This window comes from Perognathus longimembris, chromosome 1 (assembly GCF_023159225.1).
Source record: "Perognathus longimembris pacificus isolate PPM17 chromosome 1, ASM2315922v1, whole genome shotgun sequence".
Lineage (NCBI taxonomy): Eukaryota > Metazoa > Chordata > Mammalia > Rodentia > Heteromyidae > Perognathus > Perognathus longimembris.
In genome coordinates, this window is record NC_063161.1 from 23,041,475 (window position 1) to 23,067,174 (window position 25,700).

The 25,700-nt window shown below is 38.2% G+C and overlaps 1 protein-coding gene across 2 annotated transcripts in view; it reads right to left on the minus strand.

Annotated features, from left to right (window-relative positions):
* Positions 1 to 220: 220 nt before the first annotated feature.
* Positions 221 to 25,700, minus strand: part of LOC125360476 (serine/arginine repetitive matrix protein 2-like) — a 145,276-nt gene continuing 119,796 nt past the window's right edge. For both annotated transcript variants that reach the window (XR_007212765.1, XR_007212762.1), the window contains 2 exons: positions 24,649 to 24,743; positions 221 to 1,114 (listed from right to left, as the gene is read on the minus strand). The gene's annotated coding sequence lies outside the window, so the exon portion shown is untranslated. The remainder of the gene's footprint in view (positions 1,115 to 24,648; positions 24,744 to 25,700) is intronic.

The window sequence follows — 25,700 nt, forward strand, 5'->3', positions numbered from 1 at the left end:
TTATTGTGGGTTGGTATGACCACACAAGCAGTTCAAACTGCTCTGAACTAGGCCACTTAGAGTATAGTCATTTACAATGTTGTGGGTAGCAACAGTGAGCTGACCATGAGGTCATATCTCTGTAATGAGCATTTCAAAACCTATACGGTCAAATGAAATACCCATTTTCTCCCCCACCCCTCTTTCATATTCCAAATTAATCCAGAAAGTTTCACTAGCTTGGCAGAAGCTTCCACTTCAATGGAAGAACAAACTGAAGAACCCAAAGCTATATCATCTAGGGAAATGCCAGCTTCTAAGTAACCAAGTGCCAATTGGCCAGGAGCATTTGGGTTTAAACAGACCTGTCAGTACACCATGTCAGCATTCATCCCACTGATGTGACTAAGCAAGGAACTTTCTCTGCTGTGGAGGTAGGCCTGTACTGTGCATTCTTCCAAGGATTTCCTGTGAACTGGAGGCTCATGAGGCACCACCTGAAAGACCATGTGAAGATGGCAGGTAAGATTTCACCTCAACAGAAAATTAGCAATTTTTGCTTCCCCATCCCCCCTCCCAAAAAGTCAACATGTCAAAAGCACAGGAGAATCAAGAGGGAAGTAAAAAAGGAAAGCAAATTGGCCTTCCCATTAAGCAGAAAAGGATCTACAGAGCTCTTAGAAAACCTAGAGGGAAAAAGAAGCCAAAGAAGTTTTCCTACTTATACACTAATGATGTTTATCCACACAGAACATAGTTTTCATGCTATTATTTTATATACAACTTAGACGCTATTAAAATTTAACGAAAGATCATTCATTATAAATGTATTATATACGGGAGGCTTGAGAACTGAAATATCTCAGTAATCTCTGGGTTTACTGATATATCTGGCCACCACCAAGAAGAAATTTCAGGTACAATATAGTCATCCACCCAAAGTAATTGAATCCTCCCTCTCACCTTGCTACTGAATTTTCTAACACACAACTCTGGAGGTGAAGTGAGAGGCAGGAGATGGCAGCAAAGAAAGTCTCTATTTTAGACAAATTCAGATGCTTTGATAATTGGCAAATATGCTTTCCAGAGTGTTAGATGCACTTCTTCAGTCCTAGTTGAGAATGTTATCAACATCCTATAATTGCAAATGCCAAAATTAAAAATTAATTTAAATTAAGCAGGAATGAATGAAGAAGTTAAATGCAACCAATAAAAATAGTTTCCATTTCCTAGATTATATACGTTGATTTATATGGATAGCTTTGGTCCAATCTGACTATTACATTTCAACATGAAGAATCAATACAGACCTTAGAAACTAGGCCCTTTTTCTTCTTAGGACATTAGACAAATCACTTACAGTTTTGAAGCCTTGAAGCTTTATCTGATAATAATATCTAGGTATTACAGCCAATAGGAAACGAAATGTCTCACCAGTTTGTAAACTTCATGAGAGCAGAAAATCCACCTACTTTGTGTTTTCCCCCTAACTTTAGTATCTGAGAAATGTCTATACATTCAAATAATTGTTGGATTTTGAGTGAATGGATAAATGAGGATTATATATAATAAAAAAAAATGTTCACAATGTTTTAGCCCCGATGTCACTGTAATTGATTTTGGTACCCTGGATACTGTACACACGTTTATTGGAACTAGGGAAGGGAAGAGGAATATCAAAATTGAGAGATAAAGGATAAAAAGACAAACCAATGCAACAGCAATACTTACAAAACTATATGGTATAAGCCAATTGTATAACTCATGGGGGAGGGAAAAGGGAGGGCTGGAGGCGGGGGAAAAATGAGGAAAGAGGTTAACAAGTTGGATAAGAAATGTATGAACTGCCTCACGTATGAAACTGTAACCCCTCTGTACATTACTTTGACAATTAAGAAATGAATAATTTTTTTAATGTGAATCTAAAACAGCCTATGCCCTCAAGCTGTATCTAGTAGCACTTATTTATAATCCCAGCATTCCGGACATTAGCTTATGTGTTTGCAATTCCAGACTGTGTCATACTTGTCACACACAAAAAAAGGAGAGAAACAGCAAAACAAAAACAAAAAAAGAAAGTACATGCAAAAAAACAAGTATATATGGCAAAAGAGAATGCTCAAAAGGAAGTATATTCAGATACAGAAATTGAGTGTATAAAAGAGATGCCATTTTAAATCAGTGGATAAAAAAATTAATCATTAAATCCTGTAGGAATAAGTAAAGTCTTATCCATGTCTTAGCTCATAGACCATGATAATTCCCATATGCACCAAAGATTTACTTTTTCTGATGCAACCATAAAACAATAGAAGAAAACTTGGAGATGTTTCTCGTTCTAGAATTAGGATGGTCTATCCAGACTTTTTTGAGTCTAAGTTCCCAAGTCATAAATTACTTTATTGGTATCCTCTGTTACATAAAATTGAAGCACCATAAACTTTTTAAAATGAGAAGTATTTACAACTTCTATCACCAAGAATTAGCATTCCTAATACATAAAAAGGAAAAAGCATGACGCTTTCAAAATAGTAAAAAAAAAAAAAAGAAAGAAAGAAAACTTGCTATTATGTAAACAAGATAATTAACTTTACTCATTAAAAAGAGATTAATTAACTAAAGATAAAATACTATTTCTTACTCAGCTGGCAAAAATCTGAAGTTCACAATCATACTCCATACTCCCAATGAGGAAAAGTTATGTTCTCTTACACTGCTGATGAGAATATAAATTGAGAAATGTGCCAATATCTCTACAAACTATGAGCTTTTACCTTTCAACTTAGTGATTATTTTCAATGCTAAGAAATCCAAGATACATAAAGAGAAAACAAAAAAAGAAAGAAATCCAAGATACAAAGAATTTTGAAACTGTATGTATATAAGATTATAGCTTGAAAGAAAAATCTAGACATGGCTCAATGTTTACCAATGTGTAACTAGCTAAATAATGTCTTGTCATATAATTATATTCTTAGATTCATATAATGTAATTAGAAATTGGACACAGAAACTCCATGGAGTAAAGTTGGGTAGTGACTAAGATATATTAACTGAAAATTGTGTAAGTGAAAATACAACAATGTACAATAGTATTTGTAAGGAAAGAACGGTATATGTAGAATGTCATCTTTTGGGTAAAAAGCAGAATGATAATTTGCCTTTATATGCAGAAGGGAATGTTGAAATACTCAAGGAATTAGCAATAATTGTTGCCCAGAGTTAGAATAAGCAGCTGAATAAGAGCTATAGATGTAAAGGATGCTTTTCACTCAGCTTTTGAACCATGAGAATGCATTTTACATTCAAAGTCAAATTTAAAATATTTATATAAAGAAGAAAGAATGATATGATATGTAGCTAATTGGGTTATAGGTTTTAATTTTTCTAATTTATATGCATTATTTAATGTGCCTAATAAAATTTTAAAGCATTAGTGGGGGTCTATATCTGACTATACATTATTTCACCTATAATAAAAATTAAACATTTATATAATCCTAAGCATTTCCAGTAGGAAGCCACATAGAAAGGCCAACAATAAAACTGATGACTTTTCAACTGCAAATGGCTTCACTATGTAAAAGAATGTATAGTTTCCTGGACATTTTTTCTTACTGACAAAATTTTTACTGTTTGAAATAGTTGTTTTTGTTAAGACTTTAGCTTTTTAGATCAATTCATAGCCCAATTTGAAGCAAGTAAAGAGATGTACCATTTATTCCCAACTCCTCTGATAGAGACCCAATAATTCCTATATTATATTGCTCAATCAAAGGCTATAGCTTTTCTGAGGATGTGACTCAATTATAAAGTTCTGGTTAACCTACCTATGGCTCTGGGTTTGACTCCCAATGCTGTAAAAATAATTTAAGTGAATGTTTAAAGTAGTACATTAAGTCTGACTTTGACTTTGGCAAAGATTACCACCCTTCTGATTAAGTTAAGAAAACAACCCAAAAAACCAGGCACTGAAACTTGCTGTTATAATCCTAGCTATTCAGGAGAACTGAGACGTGTAAGATTGTGTTTAGAAGCCAGCCTGAACAAAAAAAGTTTATGAGAGTCCTTCTCCAGTTAACCAGCAAAATGATGACTGGAGATGTGGCTCACATGGTAGAGGCTCAGCAGCACACAAGAAAGCAGAGCAACAGTAAGAGGATCTAAGTTCAAATTCCAGTACTGGCACACATGTGTGCACATGTGCATGTCCACACACACGCATACACATACACACACAACAACAACAAAGGAGACTCTTACATTTTTATTTTGTCTCTGCATCGAATTAACCTTAGAATATTCAGATAGGTTATATGCATGAATATATATGTGCATCAATAAAGAAGAAACTTAAAGATCTAGCCATATGCATTCAAGTTTTTATAACTGAAGTATGACAATGTTGCTTAGCCAAATGTCTCTAAGTATTTCTAAATCACCTACAAAGTTTATCCCTGAGGACAGCACCAAGTAATAAGTAATCAGTGTCCACTGGTAGCCCACAGGCATAGGATATGGAATCCCACTTCTAATTCAAGTCGGAACTTCAGCAACAGCATTGCTGACATGACACATTCATAACAAGAGGGGAATTTCCTGTTCTTTTTAGAAGCTTTGTAACCTCTCTTTCTGAGGCTGCTTGTTTTGGATGAAAACAAAAATCACTTCCTGATGATTTCTGTACTAGGAAAAAACTCATTAAAAATGATTAGAAAATAAACATGCTTCATATAGAGATGTGCAAGTGGTAATAGTTTGTTTTAATTGAACTTAAAACACAATCCTGCATGATTGTTATTCTGTAAGTGTGTACAAGGAGAGAAAAAAAATTATTGCATTCTGGGTGCTTTTCAGAGTCGTTCAGTATCACAAACCATATAATTGTGACAATTACTATGGTAACTAACAAAATTTTCAAACTGAAATACCCACTCTCAAGGCTGCCCACACTGAGTTCTCAGAGCTGGATTCCACTTTTACCTCAATGTACAATGTGTAAAATTGGAAGGTCATGCCATCTTATAACCACAGTGGGAAACCTACATATGTAAACTCTGCTGCTGTCTTTTCACTTGTGTGTTATGTTTCAGATAGCACCTCTTGCAGCTGCACTCCATTCAAAATGGAGACTACAGAATTGGCAGCCTGGTCTGTAGAAACTGCATACAGAGCCTAAAGCAAAAATGGTACTAAATTAGCAGTAGTGTCCATATGTTTTCTCCTCTGTGCACTCAAACTCATGAAAATAAGTTCTCCAAAAATAACTCTCCTATCACAAACTGTACCTTTCTTCTCATAAATCTCATCATCATTTTAGTCTGCCTAACTTAATTTTCTAAAACCAACTTCTTCATATCCGAGAGATTCTTTCTTCAAATAAAAGCTGCACAAGAAAAAATTATATGTAATAAAATTGTTAAATGCTGTAAATGATTCTGTGTAAATTTGGATGGAATGTTCTCTTTTGTTTTGAGAAACCAGAATTTGAGGAATCTTTCAGCTTATTGTCATGGGCTAATAAAGGAAAAACTGAGAAGAGAAATCAAGGATCTTTGGGGAAAAACTAAAAAGATGGAGGGAGAAGTCAGGAGAAAAAATGCCCTGGCAACTCTCCCTTCTAATAGGCTAGGAAGTCACTGACAGAATTCCACTCTTCTCAGCAAACATTACTATGACACTTTCTCTTCCTGCTTCTGCCTCAGCAGAAACAGGAACTTTTCAGGCAAACAAGCCAGAGGGAGTGACCTAAATCTTCTTAGCGGGAATGACACATAAGAAAAACAAACTAAAGTTTTTTCCACTAGCACCTAGGAAGTTAGATGAATCTACTGTAAACATAACAATTGCCTTGGTAGCAAAGACCTGATCATACTCACAATTAAGAGCCCAACAGTAACTGAGTGTGTATGATGTTAAAAGTGCTGCCAGGCCAGGCACTGGTGGCTCATACTTGTAATCCTAGCTATTCAGGAGACTGAGATCTAAGGACTGAGCATCAGAAACTAACCTAGATAGAAATGTCCAAGAGATTCTTATCTCCAATTAACCTGCAAAAAGCTGGAAGTGAAGGTATGTCTCAAGTGGTAAGAGCACCGCCTTGAACAAAAAATATAAATGAGCACAAGGCCCTGAGTTCAAGCCCCAGTACCAATACCCACGCAAAAGAAATGTGCTTTGTGTAATATGGAGGTCAGATCTGGCCAGCGCCATCATTGGCTGTTGAGGGGTGTCAGATTGACTCCATTTCAGATTAGATAAAGAGAGCAGAAACCTACTCCATCTTCATTAAGATCTCCCCCTGCCCTCTCCAGGGAAGTTCCCCTTTGTTGTGATAAGATTGTGTAAACTGCTTGACCACCTGAGTAGTGGAAAGCTCAAGGTTTAACCTGTGCCCTCCCATGAGTAGATGTATCCACTTATACCATGTGAGCCCCACCAAATCCATGCGCCAAGCCTACTAAAATGATAGGTTGGTTCAAACAGTTACTATGAGACAGACTGTAACTCCACTGGCCACCTGCGTGTGACCTGGCATACTCCAAAAGTGCTGTAACCTCATTGGCCACCTGCATGTGGCAGGCTTGACTATGTGGTGTTTGCCTTTATAATCTGACCCTGAGCATGCCCCCAGGGCTTCCAAGTCTGGGCTGTGACCTTGGCCGGTCAGTATACTTTTTACTTCCCCAATAAATCCATCTTTTTACTTGAGACTGTCTCTGAGTGGTGGACTCTTGGAGGGATGGGGGATTCCCCTCCTCAGACCCCATTATGGTCCCCTCCCTTGGGGGACCCCATTACACTTTGCTTACATAGATTTACTTAATCCTTACTTTCAATGCACCTCTGTGTCCATCCTTTACAGAGAAAATTAGCTTGCAGAAGGCTAAGCAATTAGTATTATATCCATGAAGCTAGAATTTAAATTTAGACAATTTGTTTTTCTGGTTTTGAAACCTCAAAACATTGTTAGTGTCTGACAAGGATACATCCACCCCCCCCCCCCCACCGAGAGTATTTTCTTTCAAAGTCTGCACAGAAATAGCAGGGTGCCAGTGGCTCATTTCTGTCACCCTACCAAGCTATTCATGAGGATAAGATCTGATGATCACTGTGGGGCACACCTGCCCAGACGCCTTGCATCATTAAGAGGTGGTTCTAGCTGGCCCCGCCTCTTTTCCCAGCCTTGGACAACATGTGAGCCAAGATGGCCACTGGTGGTAAACCCAGAGGCAGTCCTGTGGGCCGTGATGTAGATGTAGGGCGCCCCTTAGGAAGGTCCCTTGGAGCTCCACCCTGACGGACATCTCAGGCATCCATTCACAGCTCCTAAGTAGGTGCAAGTGCCCCTCCCCTTCCACCACCCTCCGACCCCTTTAAAAGGACAGCTCATTGCCGCCATTAAACAAGTCTTAGCGCTGACTGGCTCCCAGACTGTCTGTGTGTCCTCTGACGAAAGGGGAGCTGGGGTGGCAGTTCGTCGGCCCTTTCCTCTTCTTGGCCCATCCGGGTGGGGTGTGTTTTCCCGTCTCTCCTGCAGGACAGGAGAGCCAGGAGGCTAAAAACCCCTGACATTTCTGGTGCCCAAACATGGGGCTCGAAGCACGATGAGGTAAAACTGTCAGCGGGCCAGGCAATCGGATTCCGAGGTGAGGGTACCCCGAAAAGATGGGGCAGGCACAAACTCAGCATGACGACCAAGTGCTCAAAGCGCTGCGCTTCATGCTACAGAACATAGGTTGGGCGGTCTCGGACTCCCAGATCAGGAGGGTCTGGGAAGGGTTGAAACACACCACGATCTGGCTGGTGGCTGCTGGCCTTTTCAACCTGGCTGCTTGGGAGAGGGGCAGCCCTCCAGCTGCCCAGGAGGAGAGGGGCTCAAAGCCTCATTCTTATGTGCCCTTAGACCTGCCTTGGCCTCATCCCCGGGATCCCGGGCCAGGTGCCTTGGCCCCGGGACATCCGCCGCCTCCTCACCCCTCCTCCACCGGAGGCTTCCCGCCATCTTTTGCAGACCCACCCTGGGGACAGTAGAGGCCCTTTTACTCTCACTCCTCCCACTTCTGAGGCCTGGGAAGCATTTGCTGAAAAATGTCTTGGATGGGGGGCTGGGGGAGACAGCCCCCTGGCTGCCCAGGAGGAAAAAGGCTTATTTACTTAACATCTGTTGTTGGCTAATCTGCTTTGAAAGAGACAAAAAAAAAGGCTTTTGGTTCTTGTTGATTTTGCTAAATTGGAGATTTGGTTAAATTCTGCTTGTTTGGCTAAATCCTAAACATTGGTTGGAGGTGGAGCCAACCATCCCCCAGGTAATGGGCGTGCAAAATTTCTCAAGGCTGCAAAGGGACTTGAAGGTGTCTTGCGGTGAGCCTGCTTAGGCTCTAACCAGCTCCGCCGCCATTAAGCCATGCCATGTGTCTGTTCTGCTCATGTCCTGTCTCCCATCTCCTGGACCTTCTCTGGTCATAGCATTCCACTTTAGCTCCCCATTGGAGCTGAACTGGTTTTTCAAAATGTGGCTTCTTCATAATCTGTGAAAATTTTTGTTTCCTAGGAAAAGTTTTGTTTTCTAACTGACCACGTGGTTCTAAAATATGGGCAAAATAATATCATTTGCCACTGGAATTCCAGAAGACTTACATGGCTAATTCAGAAAAAGAAAATTTTTTCTAAGCATGCCCAAAGCTTGTGCACAACTGTCTGTATATGTGTCTGTCTGTCTGTCTGTGGGTAAAACATGTAAAAACTAGCATCATGGTTTAACAATCACTTGCCTTTTTAACTATTTTAACTTGCTTAAGTTTTATGTTAAAGGGATCTTTACAGCCTGTGGGTGGGGTCACAATAAACAGCCTGGAGGCAATCCTGACTCTTATCACCAGACTCCCAGCCGAAACATAAAAGAAAAGAAACAAAACAAAACAAAACAGGTTTTAAACCCAAACTGATCATGTTTGGGTGCAAGCAAATGTGTCTAACAAAAACTTCAAAAGGTTCAAATATGCAGCATGTGGTATACAATGATGTAAAATCAGTGTGTTATTTTTTATGTCTATCTATGCTAAAAGTCAAATGTACATCTGATCCTGACAATTCTTTGGTATAGACTAAGATTTTGCTTTTCCATTTTTCACTCCTGTGCTCTCACAAACTCTTTAAGATCAAGGGACCAGAGTCATTTTATACAAATGTGAATGCTAACCTAGATTTTCCTGACCCAGGATTAATATTTTGCTTCATAGGATACAGTTCAACATGTGTGCTAGCTGTGTGGACTGTGGCGGTTCGTGAAGCTGCCTCCACAGTCTGCTCCCAAACTGCCTGGTTTCACTGATCCCTTATTCTCTCTCTCGTTCATTGAAAACTGCTCAGGGAATCTAGGAGTCCTGTGAAGATTTTGACAGGCCCAGAGTGCTCTTGCTCTGGCTCTGCCCCACCCCCTCCCAAGATTAGAGTTGGGTTCATAACAGTCCTATCATAACAAAGTTACTCCAAGATTAAAAGCATCAGAGTTATGTTTAGTGGCCACAAGGTTGCCTTAGGGTAGCATGGTCTTCCCTCTCCATGTCTCAGAAACTGTCATGGCTGCTGAAGAAAGCAGACTTGGTTGGCCTTTGGTATGTGTGGATTTCATGACTAGGAAGATGGTTAAAGGCCCAAGCCTTCTAAAATCTGTTTAAAGTTGTCATCCTGCTTAAAACCAGTAGGGCACCAGTCTACAAAGACCAGAGTACTCAGAGTAAGCAACCAGGGAATACTGGGAGATTTCAAATGTCTTTAACCAGTCTATGTAGAATTTTGCAGGCAACCCTGCAGGAGGTATGACAATATATCCAGAGGATTCTAAGAGATGCCACTACAGCCTTGCCCAGATCCAACCCATCTCTCCTGCCTGCCTCCATCACACATTCACACATGACTAATGAAGCCTGCTGATCCAGGATGGAAGACACAGCCACTGCTGAAGCTGAGACTTTCACATTACCCTGACCCTTTGCCCTCTTGATTGTTATTCATTTGTGTTCTCTTCCACTTTCCAGTAAGGTTAAATGACATGATTTGATGGCACATGGATCTCATTCAGTCTGCTGTTCTCTAAGTGTGAACTATGGCAAGTATTTGTTGGTCAATTCTCAACAAGTTACAGGTAAGCTCTATTCCTATTGTTCTCTTTGTTGCTTTAATTGGAAATAAAAAGGGCTTTTATGGCTAAAACTCCTTGGATTGCAGTTCGAAGCCAGCCTGGGCAGAAGAAAAAAAAATACTCCCTCTAAAACTCCATCTCCCAACTAACCAGCAAAGAGCCAGACTGGAAGCTTGGCTCAAGAGAACCAGCAAAATGCTGAAAGCGGCACCGTGGCTCAAGTGGTAGAGCGCTAGCCTCGAGCAGAAGTGCTCAGGGACAGTGCCCAGGCCCTGAGATCAAACCCTGTGAATATCAATGGGGCCAAGCCATCCCAGCAGCAAGCACTTAGACCCTGGGACTCAGCCAGTTTAGGGAACAAGGATTATGGAGAGGAGTAAGAGGAGAATGATGTCACATCCTAAATGGAGTCACTTTGTCTCTCCCTTCCAAAATTAATCAGAGCCAGGAGATAAAGAGGAATAATTGTTTACCCACCTAGAGGAATAGTTGTTTACCCACCTAATGTCCATACCTGTCCATTTTCCATATGGACAGAAACTTGCATTTTTCCTTGTTACTTGCTATTTGTATATATATATATGCTTCTGACTGGTTACTCCCAGCCAGGCCACTATCCCTAAACACTTCCTTCCTGCCCCCAATCCAGTTATTCCTCCTTCCTTGTAATGGGCCACAATTGGGTTTATGTTCCAAATGGAACTTTTCTGGCGTATGCCAAGGGTGTGTTCTCCCATGTCATCATGTTAACTGGTCCTGTGAACTTGTCAGCCTTTAAAAAGGCCCACAAGTAAGCCCAATTATATTATATAAAAAAGTTAGGTCAAGGTGTAACTCATGAGACCTTGCCTGACCTTTTCAAAAGCCTCTTTTAACAAAATAACATCCCTCACCAAGGTCGCCACTTGGGAACTTGCAGTTCAAGGCCATCCTCTTACTACACTGCTCTGACCAGTGCAGATCTGGACCCTGAAGACCCAGCCCCAGGGAATCCTTGATGTGCCCAAGCTACAGGAGATAGCCAGAGGAGACCATGACACCCATTGGCCCTGATAACCATTCTCGTGGAAATGATAAGGATTTTACCAACCAAACTGGATGGTACCCGGTCAAATGATGAATCAGGGACCCCTGACTACTTCGCCCCTTTTCAGCAGGAAGTAGTTCCAGAAGAGACAACCTCTGCCCATACTCCCATCCTGGTACCCCTACTCTATTAATAAAAAACAAAAGGGGGATATGTGGGGCACACCCACCCAGACACCTTGCATCATTAAGAGGTGGTTCTAGCTGGGCCCGCCTCTTTTCCCAGCCTTGGACAACATGTGAGCCAAGATGGCCACTGGTGGTAAACCCAGAGGCAGTCCTGTGGGCCGTGATGTAGATGTAGGGCGCCCCTTAGGAAGGTCCCTTGGAGCTCCACCCTGACGGACATCTCAGGCATCCATTCACAGCTCCTAAGTAGGTGCACGTGCCCCTCCCCTTCCGCCACCCTCGGACCCCTTTAAAAGGACAGCTCATTGCCGCCATTAAACAAGTCTTAGCGCTGACTGGCTCCCAGGCTGTGTGTCCTCCGATGAAAGGGGAGCTGGGGTGGCAGTTCGTCGGCCTTTTCCTCTTCTTGGCCCATCCGGGTGGGATGTGTTTTCCCGTCTCTCCTACAGGACAGGAGAGCCCGGGAGGCTAAAACCCCCCGACAATCACAGCTCAAAGCTAGCTCAGGCAGGAAAGTCCATGAGATTCTTATCCCAAGTTCACCAGTAAATAGCCCAAGTGGGTGCGGCTTAAGTGATAGAATGTTGGCCTTAAATGGGGAGGGGGATTACAGCAAAGACAAAGTGAGAGTTTAAGGCCTGAGTTCAAGCCTCAGTACCAGTACACACTCAGAAAGGTCTGCATGGAAATAACTGGATAAATAAATAAATAAATAAATCATAATCTACAATGTGATGGAAACAGTGTTAAATGAGAGAGTATTTCTACAATTGTCAAAAAGTGTAACCAGTGTACAGTGCAGACTAAGACTTCAGAAGATAACTAGATCTCCACAACCAGTCTATGACAGCCTCCCTGAGTGACTTAAGCAGCATTTAAAAGAAAATAAGCTTAAAGGGCTGGGGATATGGCCTAGTGGCAAGAGTGCCTGCCTCATATACATGAGGCCCTGGGTTCGATTCCCCAGCACCACATATACAGAAAATGGCCAGAAGTGGCGCTGTGGCTCAAGTGGCAGAGTGCTAGCCTTGAGCAAAAAGAAGCCAGGGACAGTGCTCAGGCCCCTGAGTCCAAGGCCCAGGACTGGCAAAAAAAAAAAAAAAAAAAAAAAGCTTAAAGTTAGTAAAGGGAAAGTACAAAGTAAATAGACCCAAAATATACTATCTCAAATGTGCAGCTTAGGGAACACGGGTCATTCAAACAATAATTAATAATAATTAATAATTAATTCTCAATAATTTCAAAATTTTCCCCATAAACTTTCTGTATTTTTTCTAGTACTGTTATAATAAGTTACCACAAACTTAGTGACATAAAATAACCTAGAGTTAGTGAGTTGCAGTTCAGTAACCAGGCCACTATGTTTTCCACAGAGAAGAATCAATTTTTTGAGCATCTGGTCATTAACAAAGTTTATTCTTTGTATGAGCCATTTTCATTTCTGAAGCCCATTCCCAGCATGGAGAAGCCACTATATTCCTTGACATCTGTCCCCTTTCTTTACTTTCGAAGCCAAAGTGGGAGGTAGAGTCTCCTTGTTCTTCTGTTTCATCTCTCAAATCCAACCTTGAAAGCAAAATACATCAGGCCTGTGCAATCAATCTAAAATAATTTCCTAATCCCAAAGTCCACAACCTTAATTATATCTGAAGAATTTCTTCTGCCACATTAGGTGGTATCACCACTTAGAGTTTCACATCTTTGCACATATTTATATCAGGAGATTAGGGCATGAACATCTTTGGGAGGATCATTATTCTGACTATTGACAAAGAGGAGATTTAGAAGTTTTGTGAGTCTTTTTCTCTTTAACAGCATACCTAAAGTATAAATTGGTGTATATTAAACTGTACTTTTTTTTTTTTTTTGCCAGTCATGGGCCTTAGACTCAGGGCCTGAGCACTGTCCCTGGCTTCTTTTTGTTCAAGGTTAGTGCTCTGCCACTTGAACCACAGCACCACTTCTGGCCGTTTTCTGTATATGTGGTGCTGGGGAATTGAACCCAGGGCCTCAGGTATATGAGGCAAGCACTCTTACCACTAGGCCATATTCCCAGCCCCAAACTGTACATTTTTTTAAATATAGTGTTTTAAGAACTTTTAAGAACACTCACACATGCACACATATACACACACAACTTTAGATCTTCATACCATTAATGCAACACAAAGACTCTGAGACACTAGAAATCTATGACACTCAAACAATATCTAATTAGATCAATTAAAACATTAATAGCTTCTGTGTTAGAAGCCACTGATAGGTATTCTATATGGATCAATAACTTGGACTGTCCTTTGATGGGCAGTCTTTGTCATATCAGGTGGTATTCACGGCATTCCACACTTCCAAATATTTAAACATATGTATGCCTCTTTTGTATCTAGAGTTTAGGGTTTGAACATCTTTGAAGGACCATTATTCTAATTCCTATGTTCAAAAATAAAAAGCACATCTGCTACAGTTAGCAATGAACAGTAATGCAATCACTGGTTCTCTGTCTGGTAATTGGCACTGGCTAACAGTTGATGATAGCATCTGACCAAGAGCTGGTCAGATATCTCCAGCAAATTAGTTCAAGTTATGTTTATCTGGCTATACAAGATTCTCAAGAGCAGCAAGAGGGTACAAAATCCCTTAATACACAATCACTTTTCAAGCTCCTATTTGTTACCCAATGAACACTAGGTCACATGACAATGACCAGAATGAAGGGTTATGAAATAGAGTATATCTCTTGATGGGAGTAGCTATAAGGAAATATTGCAAAGGTGCATGTATGAGGGTAGAAAATTGAGTGACAACTTCCGTATCTACCATCTCTACTGCTCTCTTCTTTCATTAACTCCATTTCTTTATTAAACATTCATGTTTCAAGACATATTCGAAATTCAGTTGCTTCAGCTGTTGCATTGATTTGTCTTTTTATCCTTTGTCTCTCAATTTTGATATTTCCTTTCCCTTCCCTAGTTCCAATACACATATATACAATATCCAGCTTACTAAAATCAGTTACAATGATATCAGGGGTAAAACCACGGGAAGAAAATATGAAGGGAAAAAAAAGGCACAGTTTCACATGGCATGTTGAAAATAACAACAAGAATGATATACCACTTGTTTCCATAACTTGAAGTTCATTTCCCTTAGCATCATCTTATGTGTTCATATGGACATAACTATTGAGCTATTGTGATCTTCTGCTAGGACTATCCTAGACATATATTAATTATTCCCAATGAGAGAAACCATAGATTATTAATAAAGGCCCAGAAACACAACAAATTGAAGAAAGCTTGGACAAATGGGATTGCACCAAACTACTGAGCTTTTGCATGGCAAAGAACATAGCTTGCAAGATAAACAGAAAGCCCACAAATTGGGAGAAGATCTTTACTGGCCATACAACAGACAAAGGCCTCATATCTAAAATATACATAGAACTCAAAAAATTAAGCTCCTCCAAAACAAATCCTCAAAGAACCAACGGCCCCCTCAATAAATGGGCTAAAGACCTAAAAAATACTTATCCTGAAGAGGAAATGAGAATGGCCAAGAGACATATAGATAAGTGCTCACCCTCACTGGCCATAAAAGAAATGCAAATCAAAACAACACTGAGATAACTCCAGTAAGAATGTCTATTACCAGGAAAACTAATAATAAATACCAGAGGGGATGTGGCCAAAAGGGAACCCTACTACATTGTTGGTGGGAGTGTAAACTTATTCAACCACTCTGGAAAGCAATATGGAGGTCTCCCATAAGGCTAAAACATAGAGTTCCCTTACAATCCAGCAGCCCAACTTTTGGGTATCTACCCAAAAAGATTATAAGCAAGACCATACTAAAGCCACCAGCACAACTATGTTCATTGCAGCACAATTTGTCATCCTAAAATACAGAACCAGCCCCTCAGTAGATAAGTGGATCAAGAAAATGTGGTACATATACACAATGGAATTCTGTACCTCTATCAGAAAGAATGCCATTGCCCCATTCATAAGGAAATGGAAGAACTTGAAAAAAATCATACTAAATGAAGATCTCCATTGGTTTTAATAACCCTACTCTTTTCAGCCTAGCTATTTATTCATAGTCTGATTTATGGAAAAAATGTATAAACTTTTCCCAGCACAAAACATGAGCTTAAAATTAGATTCTTGTAACAAATGCTGAGTTGAATGTGGGGGGAAGGAATCCTATTCACTGCTGCTAGGAATATAAATTAGTGCAGACATTATAAAAATCAGTATAAGGAGTCCTCAAAAAAGATAGAAATACCATATGATCCACAATACCACTCATAGGCCTATGAATGTAAATCATAATCAACAGTTATCTATATATACATATTTAATGCAGAGCTATTCACAATAATAAGACTATAGAATCTACCCTAAGTGCCCTTTAACTGGTGAATGAATAAAGTAAATGCAATAAATATTCACATAAAGCATTTTTCAGTCACAAAAAAGCCCACAAAATTATGTTGTTTACAAGAAAATACATGGAACTGAAGATCATCATGCCAAGTGAAGGTTCAAAAAGACTGGTTTGTTGAATAAACGAGCAAATACACTTTTAACACTTCTTGATTTATGGAGTTTACTAAGCTACAACTACTTATAATCTGATTGTTTTCAAATCGCTTGCCCATTCTTTAGGCATACATAGGCAACTTCTTACTATACATTCTTCCCAATGGCACTCCAAAGACAACCTGTTAGAATCTGACCTCACTGATCTCATCCCCAGACCTGCTTCTAGTACAAATTCTCATACAGTCTGCTCAGTCATCCAAATCAAAATCTTGTGTGTCATTCTTAGCTCCATGGATCACCAGTTCCTATTGCTTTATCCTACTGAAATCTATCTTCTTTTCAAGAACAGTGTTTCTATTATTTTTGTTTAAGTTCTCATCAATGTCCCACTATATTATCAGTACCTACAATCACCACTGACTCAGTATTTGCCAAAGAGCTCTCAAAACAGGAATGATTTGAGATGCTGTTTAAATGAGAAATTATTGGACATAGCAAAAATCATTAAATGTTAAGGCTACTGGAAAGTGTCTGGGATCTGTACATTTCAAGAGCATGAGGGGGAATGAGGGAGGAGGTAACAAACAGTACAAGAAATGTATCCAATGCCTAACGTATGAAACTGTAACCTCTCTGTACATCAGTTTGACAATAATTTTTTTTAAAAAAAGCACAACTGATGAGTCTTACTATTAGGTAATTTGAGGAAACTATCTTAATCTGCATCCTCACCTCTAGAATGTTTGCCCCATGACATAATTCATTCTCCATGGAGCTTCAAGATTGGTCTGTTTTAATATTAGCACTGCCTGCCTAAAATATGTCCAGGTTCTTCATGGTGTTTAGGATAATAACACATTTATTACCAAAGTCTTTAGATCTCTGCAGACTTAAATCATATTTGATTCATGATTCTTTTCTAAATATAGCATATATGCCCTTTCAGGAAATTGTTCCTACTGGGCCTACTACCTAGGATACTTGTCACTCTCCCTCTTTATATGAGTATTGCATATATAGCACTCTGTGAGACACTGTTTTACGTGTTTACTACTCATTTTTTTTCATCCTTACAACTTTAGGATTGGTGTAATAGATACTTGTTCACACTCATGGAGAAAAGTAAGGGACAAAGCAGTTAGGTAACTTGCTTAGGGTCATGCACAGTCACTGGCAAATAAGATTTGAGTGGATCCAGACAGTCTGGCTATAGAATTCATATGTTTAGCTACCATGTTCTATTGCATCTCCATCTGTCTAAATATATTAGTTTTTCAAAGCTGAACTCATGAACTAATACTTCCTGGAAGGCTTCTTAGATTTCTCAGTCTGAATTAGCATCAGGGCTTATTTTTATCATAGCCCTTAAAAGCACTCTACAGATAAAGTCCATTTTTCTTAAAAATTGAACCATAAGTTTTTTAACACAGGAAATACCTTTTTTTACAACCTCAATCTTAGCAAAAAGCCTAGCATGAATAGGAAGTTAATTTATATGTTGAACAACAACAAGAAGAAAGGATAAATGCATGAATGAAGGAATGCACACATTCATTCATAAAGAAGCAGCAAACACTAGTAACCATATGAACATTCTTATCTTAGAATCATTAGAACAACTATACAGGATTTTATACAGCTTTATAGTTTCTGTTATATGAGATGATCATTCTCATATCAAAAGTAAACTTTGGCATTTACTTACAAATTGTACAAGTTTTTATAGGATTTCAAATTAAACGGATGACTGGATACTTATTTGATTAATCTATTTAGTAGATTGCTTTAATTTCTCTGTGTCTAGCTTGAAAGTTAAAACTATTTCAGAGCCTTTCATGTTAGCTCAGCTTTCTACTTAATTGCTTCACTCCAAAACGTTGAACAAAACAGGTCCCTTTTTGTGGTTGGAAAGTTTGTCTTTACATAGAACCTTTCAACACACAACTGTCAGCATCTGATTATGGGTCATTTTTTTAACCTATGACTTTCACTTCCTTCCTTAAATAGGTCTTACAGATGATTCATCTTCAGCCACTCCGTGATTATGCAGGGACCAGATATGCACTCTATAAAGTGCAGGATACATTGAGATCCTTCCCATCTTGCCATCTTTCTGTGCTCTGATTTAGAAGGGCTTGCTTTTCATTCAATAAAAATTTGAGTGATTTCTGGGTGCTGAATTTTTTTTTGAAACATCAGCTTATTAACTCTTCCAACTGGAGTGCAAAGTAGCATAGGATTAGACAAGGTTTACATCCACTAGTCTTCAATTTATTAGCATTTCTGGTTTGGAGGTAAATTTTATGGGAAAGACCATAAATAAAACTTTTATACTATTATTCTAATAGTTTCCTGTACATTATACTAACATATGTGTGTGTGTGAGAGAGAGTGTGTGGCATTGTTATGTGATGATTTATCTAGCATAGAATCCTTAGCTACTCAAATATTTACCTCAGATTATAATTTATAAATATTTTGTGAAATTCATTCCTATACTGTACATGCAATAAGTCATGGTTATTTACTCAGTGGATCAATTTTAGAGAAATAGAATTTTGAGGAAAATAATGTCTTTATTGTGGTTAATTATGACACAAGGTATATGTATGATCATGAATATTAATGTAAAAAACCCAAAGTGCCAAAACATATAATTCTGGAAAATGCTAGAAGGATTAAGGAAAGAGGAAATTCTCAGTAGGAATTCTTGCTTTTAATCATCCATATGAATGACATCCTAAATACATATGATCTGAACAAATATTTCTACATTTGAGTGCTATTCCCTGAGTAAATCATAGCTCTAGTAAAATGCACAGTGCAGACAAACAAAAATGGTCCACCAATAGCACTCAACTGAAAAATTAGATAAGAGATTACAGAGACTTTAGGTTTGAGAGCCTTTAAAAAAAAATCTACCTCTTTAAGAACACAAAAACCAAAAGGCTTTCCAGCCTCCTAGAGAAGATTCTGGAGTTTTCTCTCCTATCCTCTGAGAAAAGAAAAGATGTCAAAGGAAAACAGTGCATTTAATATCAGTAGTGAAGAACAGTCAGAAAAACAACCCAGGGAAGTAATGCCTGTGAGGTAGGTGGAGGAGGAGAAAAACTTAACGAAGTATTTTATGCCAATTATGATAATGAGAAGAAAAAAAGTGGACAGAGGAACGTGAAAACATCCCAAAGAGGACAAAGACATGGCTCAGAGAAGAGAGGAGTAGGAGTGAGAATAACTCTGGGAAGGAAAAGTAGCTTATGAAGAAAAGAGAATTTTTGAGGGAATTACCTGAGAGCTATCCTTCATTTGAAAAATACAAGCAAATTACTTCAAAATTCTGAAGTTAATTTTGGTGGACTGAGTTCTTTTACCCACAAGACTTCCCTGGATAAGAAATATAGGTGTGATTACTTTATAAATACTGCATACATTTTGAAAAGTCAGTGAAATGTTATTATAATCACGTTTGCTACCATCTTGTAGAATTTTTGGCCTTGATGTCTTTAGACTGATTTATTCTGTACTAAGGACACATTGTCTCTTTTTCCTTCCCAACTTTCATTTACTGACATTTGCTTCCTTGTTAGTATACAAGTTAACAGAATAAGATTACTGACACCAAGCACTATGGTCTTTTTCATCTCTGTATTCCATATTATATTCAGAAGAACCCCAGTAATGTGATTAGATACTCAGTTAATTCAATAGCCAGGTGATTAATTCACAAACACAAACAAAATTTTTCTAAGTAAAATAAGTTTAAGATGAATGGAAAGCCTAGTAACTTAAGGTTTTTAAAATGTTTATTGTTATTGGTCTCTTCAAATATTCATATTTAAATTCAATACTATACATGAAATCACAGAACTATCATACATACTGAATGGTTATTTAATTGTGATAGCTTTCTTTGTTAGCCTTACCAAAGTGTCTTCCTTTTTACCAATACATGTATAAATGATTCTTATCATGTTATTTCATCAGAAATCCCAAATATCTCTAACAAATATCTCTGCTAGGATGTAGTTATATAACTGGCATTAGTAACATATACATCTTACAACACTCAATAATTAATTGCAAAATAGGATAATTTAATTTTCTCAATTATATGAGTATACACATGAGATCACAGCTATGGTATCCACTCTCATTGTTTGATTGCTCTGATCTTTGTTGTGTCATTATTTCTTATCCATTCACATATAATACTAACATAATAAAATGTGTCAAGCTGTCTCTGGGTCCAAAACAGTAATATTTTGTAAATAGTGTAAAATAGAAAAGTTTAGTGACTACATAGGTACACTTACTGAGAATCTCGATGGACAACACTGTGTGCTGTGTGCATGACTTGAGGAGTAGAGTGCTTCCTTAAGAAAGCCGATTTCAAACCTTGGTACCACCAAATCCTCCAATGTTAAACAACTTACATATAATATACGTAAAATAAGTCATTGATTTGAAAGAAATAAAAGATGAATGAGTACACACATTTATGTCACACATTCCCAAACAATTTTTAGCCCTGTCATTTGTTCTCTGAATGCACAAGTTTTGCCAGATAGATTTACTTTAAAGTAGAAGAGTCAAAATGTGATACATATGGGAAGTCCTGTGAACTCACTAAATCTATATTTCCATCTATGGAAAGAGGTAATTGTCTTCCTCTCAGGATAAATATTAAATGAAGTAGCAAAACTGTACTTAGTACAGAGCATTCCATAGCCATTTGTTCTCTTTCCGCATTGCATTAGATTTTTATTTCTGACTCCAGTTCATGGTAATCTATCCCTTCCATGCATTTGTATTTCTTACATGCCAAGACCTAAGAAAATTATAATAACATAATGGTGATGTGATTAACATTAATGTATTTTATGTTAATTAATAAAAACAGGGTAACAAAACCTTATAAAATTTGTTTTAAAGAGGAAAGAGAAGGATAAGAAACATCAATAGAGAAGGCTAGGCATTGATGGTACACACCTGCAATCTTGACTACATGGCACATAGAGGTAGCCTCAGAGAAAATTAAGAGACCCAGTCCAAAAAATAACTAAAGCAAATAAAAGGCTGGAAGCACAACTTACGTGGCAGAGTACCTTCTCAGAAAGCATGAAGCCCTATATCCAAATTCGAATACTACCAAAAGAAATTAAATGGGTGAACCTGATCAAATTCAATCTAAGTAAATTTATATGTGTATGGCAGCAACACAATGAAACGTTTTGTGTGATTAATATACTATACACTAATAAAAATAAAATATAACTCCTTATAGCAATAATAATAGTCCCAGTTCTACTATACCCAGCATTTCCCTATGTAATATTGTTTATTACAAGCACAAAAGACTGTGTATTTACTATACTACTAAATAGAGCTGTATGTATAAATGATTTCTATTAAAAGATAAAGAAAGGAATATGAGAGAGGTTTATAGAGAGAATATAAAAATTAAAAGACATAACTCAAAAAGATATTATAAACAAAATCTGATTAAACAATAAGTTATAATTTGATAATAATGTAAGATAAACCTTAAATAGAAAATAAGAACTGGATGTAATAGAAAATATGAGATGGAGGTTGGTGGCTCACACCTGTAATCCTAGCTACTCAGGAGGATCAGATCGAAGGATTGTGATTTAAAGCCAGCCCAGACAGGAAAGTCTGTGAGACTATGGTCTCAAATTAATCACCCAAAAGCTACAAGTGGAGCTGTGGGTCAAGTAGTAGAACATCAGCATTGAGCAAAAAAGTTGAGCGACAGTGCCCAGGACATGAGTTCAAGACCCAGAACTGGCACATACGTGAGTGCGCGCGTACACACACACGCACATATACACACCAGAAATTAACAAATATATGGAAATGACAGAAACACAAAAAGAAAAACATTTTATATTAGCCAAAAATTTGCACCAGATATAAACTCTAGAATTTGCATTTTCCTTCCAATATTTTTCTTTGTATATGTTTTTTAATACTTAGAATTACACTGCCTATTTTGTATCATGCTCTTTTGATTTAGGATATTTAAAAGCATATTCCATGATACTAGGATTTGAGGATTTCTTAGTGGCTGACAATTATTCATAAGACATCCTAAATTTAACCACTTACCTATTGTAGTCCTTTAAGTCGATCCAATTTTTCACATTAAGCTGAGTTTTTAGTGATGAGAATGGCATATTTTAGTTAGAAAGACACTTTGACCAATATAATATAAGCCTTATATACCAAGGAAAAAGAGATGAATAAAACAGTGCAAAAGATAAAGCCAACACAGAATTACATTATCTTTAATACACTATCAGGCTATATAACAATACAATTCTATTTTAAGCCAACAACTAAATCTTAAGGGAGGCAGAGAACATTTACTTAAACCAAAAATGGGTAGACTTAAACAATGAAAAGGACTGTGCTCTTTCTAAAACATTGATGCATCTGAGGCCTGAACTGGCATTTGCTGTCACAGTCTCTGGACAGTGTCCTCTGTAATAACAAGGTGGAATATTTAGTAAACATCAAATGACAGAATGACATCTGGGTAATAAAGGAGATAAGGAACCCATCTCATCACAGGTTGAGCTTCAACGAACACTCTCATTATTCTCACAGTACAAAGAAGGTCAGCAGAGGTAAGAAGGACTGAAGGGAAGATTTCTTCCATTTCAAAACAGAAGCATGGTGTTTCTTTTTTTTTTTTTTTTTGCCAGTCCTAGGCCGTGAACTCAGAGCCTGAGCACTGTCCCTGGCTTCTTTTTGCTCAAGGCTAGCTAGCACTCTGCCACCTGAGCCACAGCGCCACTTCTGGCCATTTTCTGTATATGTGGTGCTGGGGAATCGAACCCAGGGCCTCATGTATATGAGGCAGGCACTCTTGCCACTAGGCCATATCCCCACGCCATGGTGTTTCATTTTGAAAGGGCAGATGGGAAAGTTAGGAAAACCACGTCTGCTATTATCTACTAATAATCTTCCTTTTCTTATTTCTGAAGAGCACTTTTGTTTATTCCTCATAATAATTATGAGATAAATTTATCTCTATTTATAGATGGGGAAATAAGATTTGAAGAGGTTAAGCAAATTTACAGGTAAACAAAAGAGCCAGAATTTCATTCCTTGTTCAAATCCTCTGCCTCTTCCCATAAACATTTCTTACTTTTTTAACCAATGTAACCAATTCTTTCTTGGGGCTCTGAGAGCAGGTTGCTACATAATTAAGAAAATAAAAGAATTATCACTGGTCATGACAGACATCATCTGTATGTTGTGGCTTTTATATAAGATACTTTCATTATGTTCATCCCTCCATTACTCTCTTGTCCTCTCCCATCCTCCCAGTGATTCTTTCTCTTTTCCTAAATGGTGCCTCATTCATGACATTTTATTTTTTATCTTCATATACGATATTCTTTTTCTGAGTCTAGCCTCATTAAAATACTATTAACATGACAGCTTTCAGGTCCATACATTTCCATGTACGTGGCATGATTTTTTTTGTTTGTTTTGTTTTGGCCAGTCCTGGGGCTTGGACTCAGGGCCTGAGCACTGTCCCTGGCTTCTTCTTGCTCAAGGATAGCACTCTGCCACTTGAGCCACGGCACCACTTCTGGCCATTTTCTGTATATGTGGTGCTGGGGAATCGAACCCAGGGCCTCATGTATATGAGGCAAGCACTCTTGCCACTAGGCCATATCCCCAGCCCACGTGGCATGATTTTATTCTTCTTTATAGCTGAATAAAACTCTATCATATACATCAACCACATTTTCCCCTGAGCATGACTTGATGAAGCTCCTTGCTTGATGACTTTAGAGTGATTTAGTCTATACTCACCACACATTGTTCCTTCTCCTTTCCCTATTCACATGCACTATCACTTGCTTTCTTGTTGTTTTACAAATAGCCTACTAAACTGAGAACCTTGGTTCCTGGCAAACTATACAATTTCATGTATACAATTTCTTGCTGGTTTCCTTCTCAAGACCTTCTATCCTCATAAACTTTTGACACAGTAGGCAGCCATTCAGCCCAAACTTAGTCCATAATGTCCCCATAAGAGTATAGGGACATTTGGGAAAACAACTCCCTGTAATCTTAACAATCATCTCCTTCTTCTCTTTTGTAAAACACTGAACAGTCCTTATCAGGTCCACAGACCCTCCTCCTTTGTTCCACCAAACCTTGACCAACAGCAGATATAGAATAAAGGACCAAGTCAGACTACAAGAAATACAGCAGAAAAGAAAATAAGGAAGAAGATGAAAGTAGGTTATAGGAATGAACTGAAGAGGTAACCTGAAGGCAGAAGGAAAGCCAAGTCAATAGTTAGAAAGAAATAGAGAGAAAAATTCAAATCAGACAGAATAAGAAATAAGGAAATATGGAGCAGAAAATTACTTTAAGTACTAAGAGTTTTACATACTAATATTATCTTAAAACTGCAGTTTCATACTGATGTAGGAGCTCACATCTGTAATGTCAGTATGCGGAAGGTAGAGATTGAATCACAATTCAAGGCCAGATTTGCAAAAAGTTAGTGAAACTCCATCTCAATTAATAAGCTAACTGTGGTAGAATGTTCCTGTAATCCTAGCTTTGTGGGAAGCTATAGCAGAAGAATTAATCCAGGCTAGCATTGGACAAAAATGAGAGGCAAATCATTTTTTTCACTTAACATCAAGTAGTTGTATAAAGGAATTTATGAATATAATCCATCTTGATCAATGTCACCCCCACCAAGAAATTTACCTTTAGTCCTAGCTAAAGAGGCTGAGCCATCCCAAGTAACAGGTACTGAGAATGACAGGAGCCAAAAGCAGCAGCTTGACTTAGAGCTGCTTGACCTTTGTTTAAAAAAAAAAAAAAAAAAAAAAGGCATGAGGAAGACCAGCATAAAATTCCAGAGATAGAGAAATCTAAGGTAAATTAAGGAGTTATATGGGTATGCAGTAAAAACAAGTTACACTCAGAACCAAGAATTGAACAAAGAGAGTATTTTACTTGCTTAGGTGATTTATTGCTTTGTTTACCAGAGTTTAGCAAAATTGTAACTACTATTTGTAATAACTAACTGCCAATCTTGCTTCTGTATGTCTGCTTGCTTGCTTTGACTAACTTGCCTGACTACCTGTGTGTGGCATATAACATTTTTGCCTTAAAAAAAAAAACAGCTCTACTGAAGCTCAGGGCTGTTCTTCACTATCTAGATGGTGGGGAACAGGCGCTGTGCAGCTAAATAAAGACTCCTAGCCCAACTGACTGAGTGATGGTGACTTTATTGTCCTGGGTTTGAGTCCCAGTGGGGTGGCCAGTATACCAGATTGTGGGTTCAAGTCCCACAAGGGTGACCAGGATATTATAATTCCTTCTTAATTTTGTAGGATATTCATTGACTTCTTGACTATTATTTCTCCCTTTCTCCCTCTTCATTTACCTCTTTCCCCTTGACCCCACCTACCCCTTTCAAGTACCCAATTCCTGGTGTCTTATTTTGTTAAACTTTGGCTTTGCCTTTCTAAGGACTTATACTATTTGTTCTCTCTTGAATCTACCATATTTCCGTTGGTGCATTTGCATACACTTACATACAACCCACATATTTACATATAAGTTTTTATGCTAATTCTAGCTTCCATATATAAGGGAAAACATGCATTCTTTGCCCCTCTGAGTTATCATGATTTCTAGTGGATGAGTAAAATTCCATTGTGTACATATACTATCCATTCTCTTGATCCATTTGTCTACTAAGGGGCAACTGGGGTAATTCCACACCTTGGCCATGGTGAATAGCGCTGCAG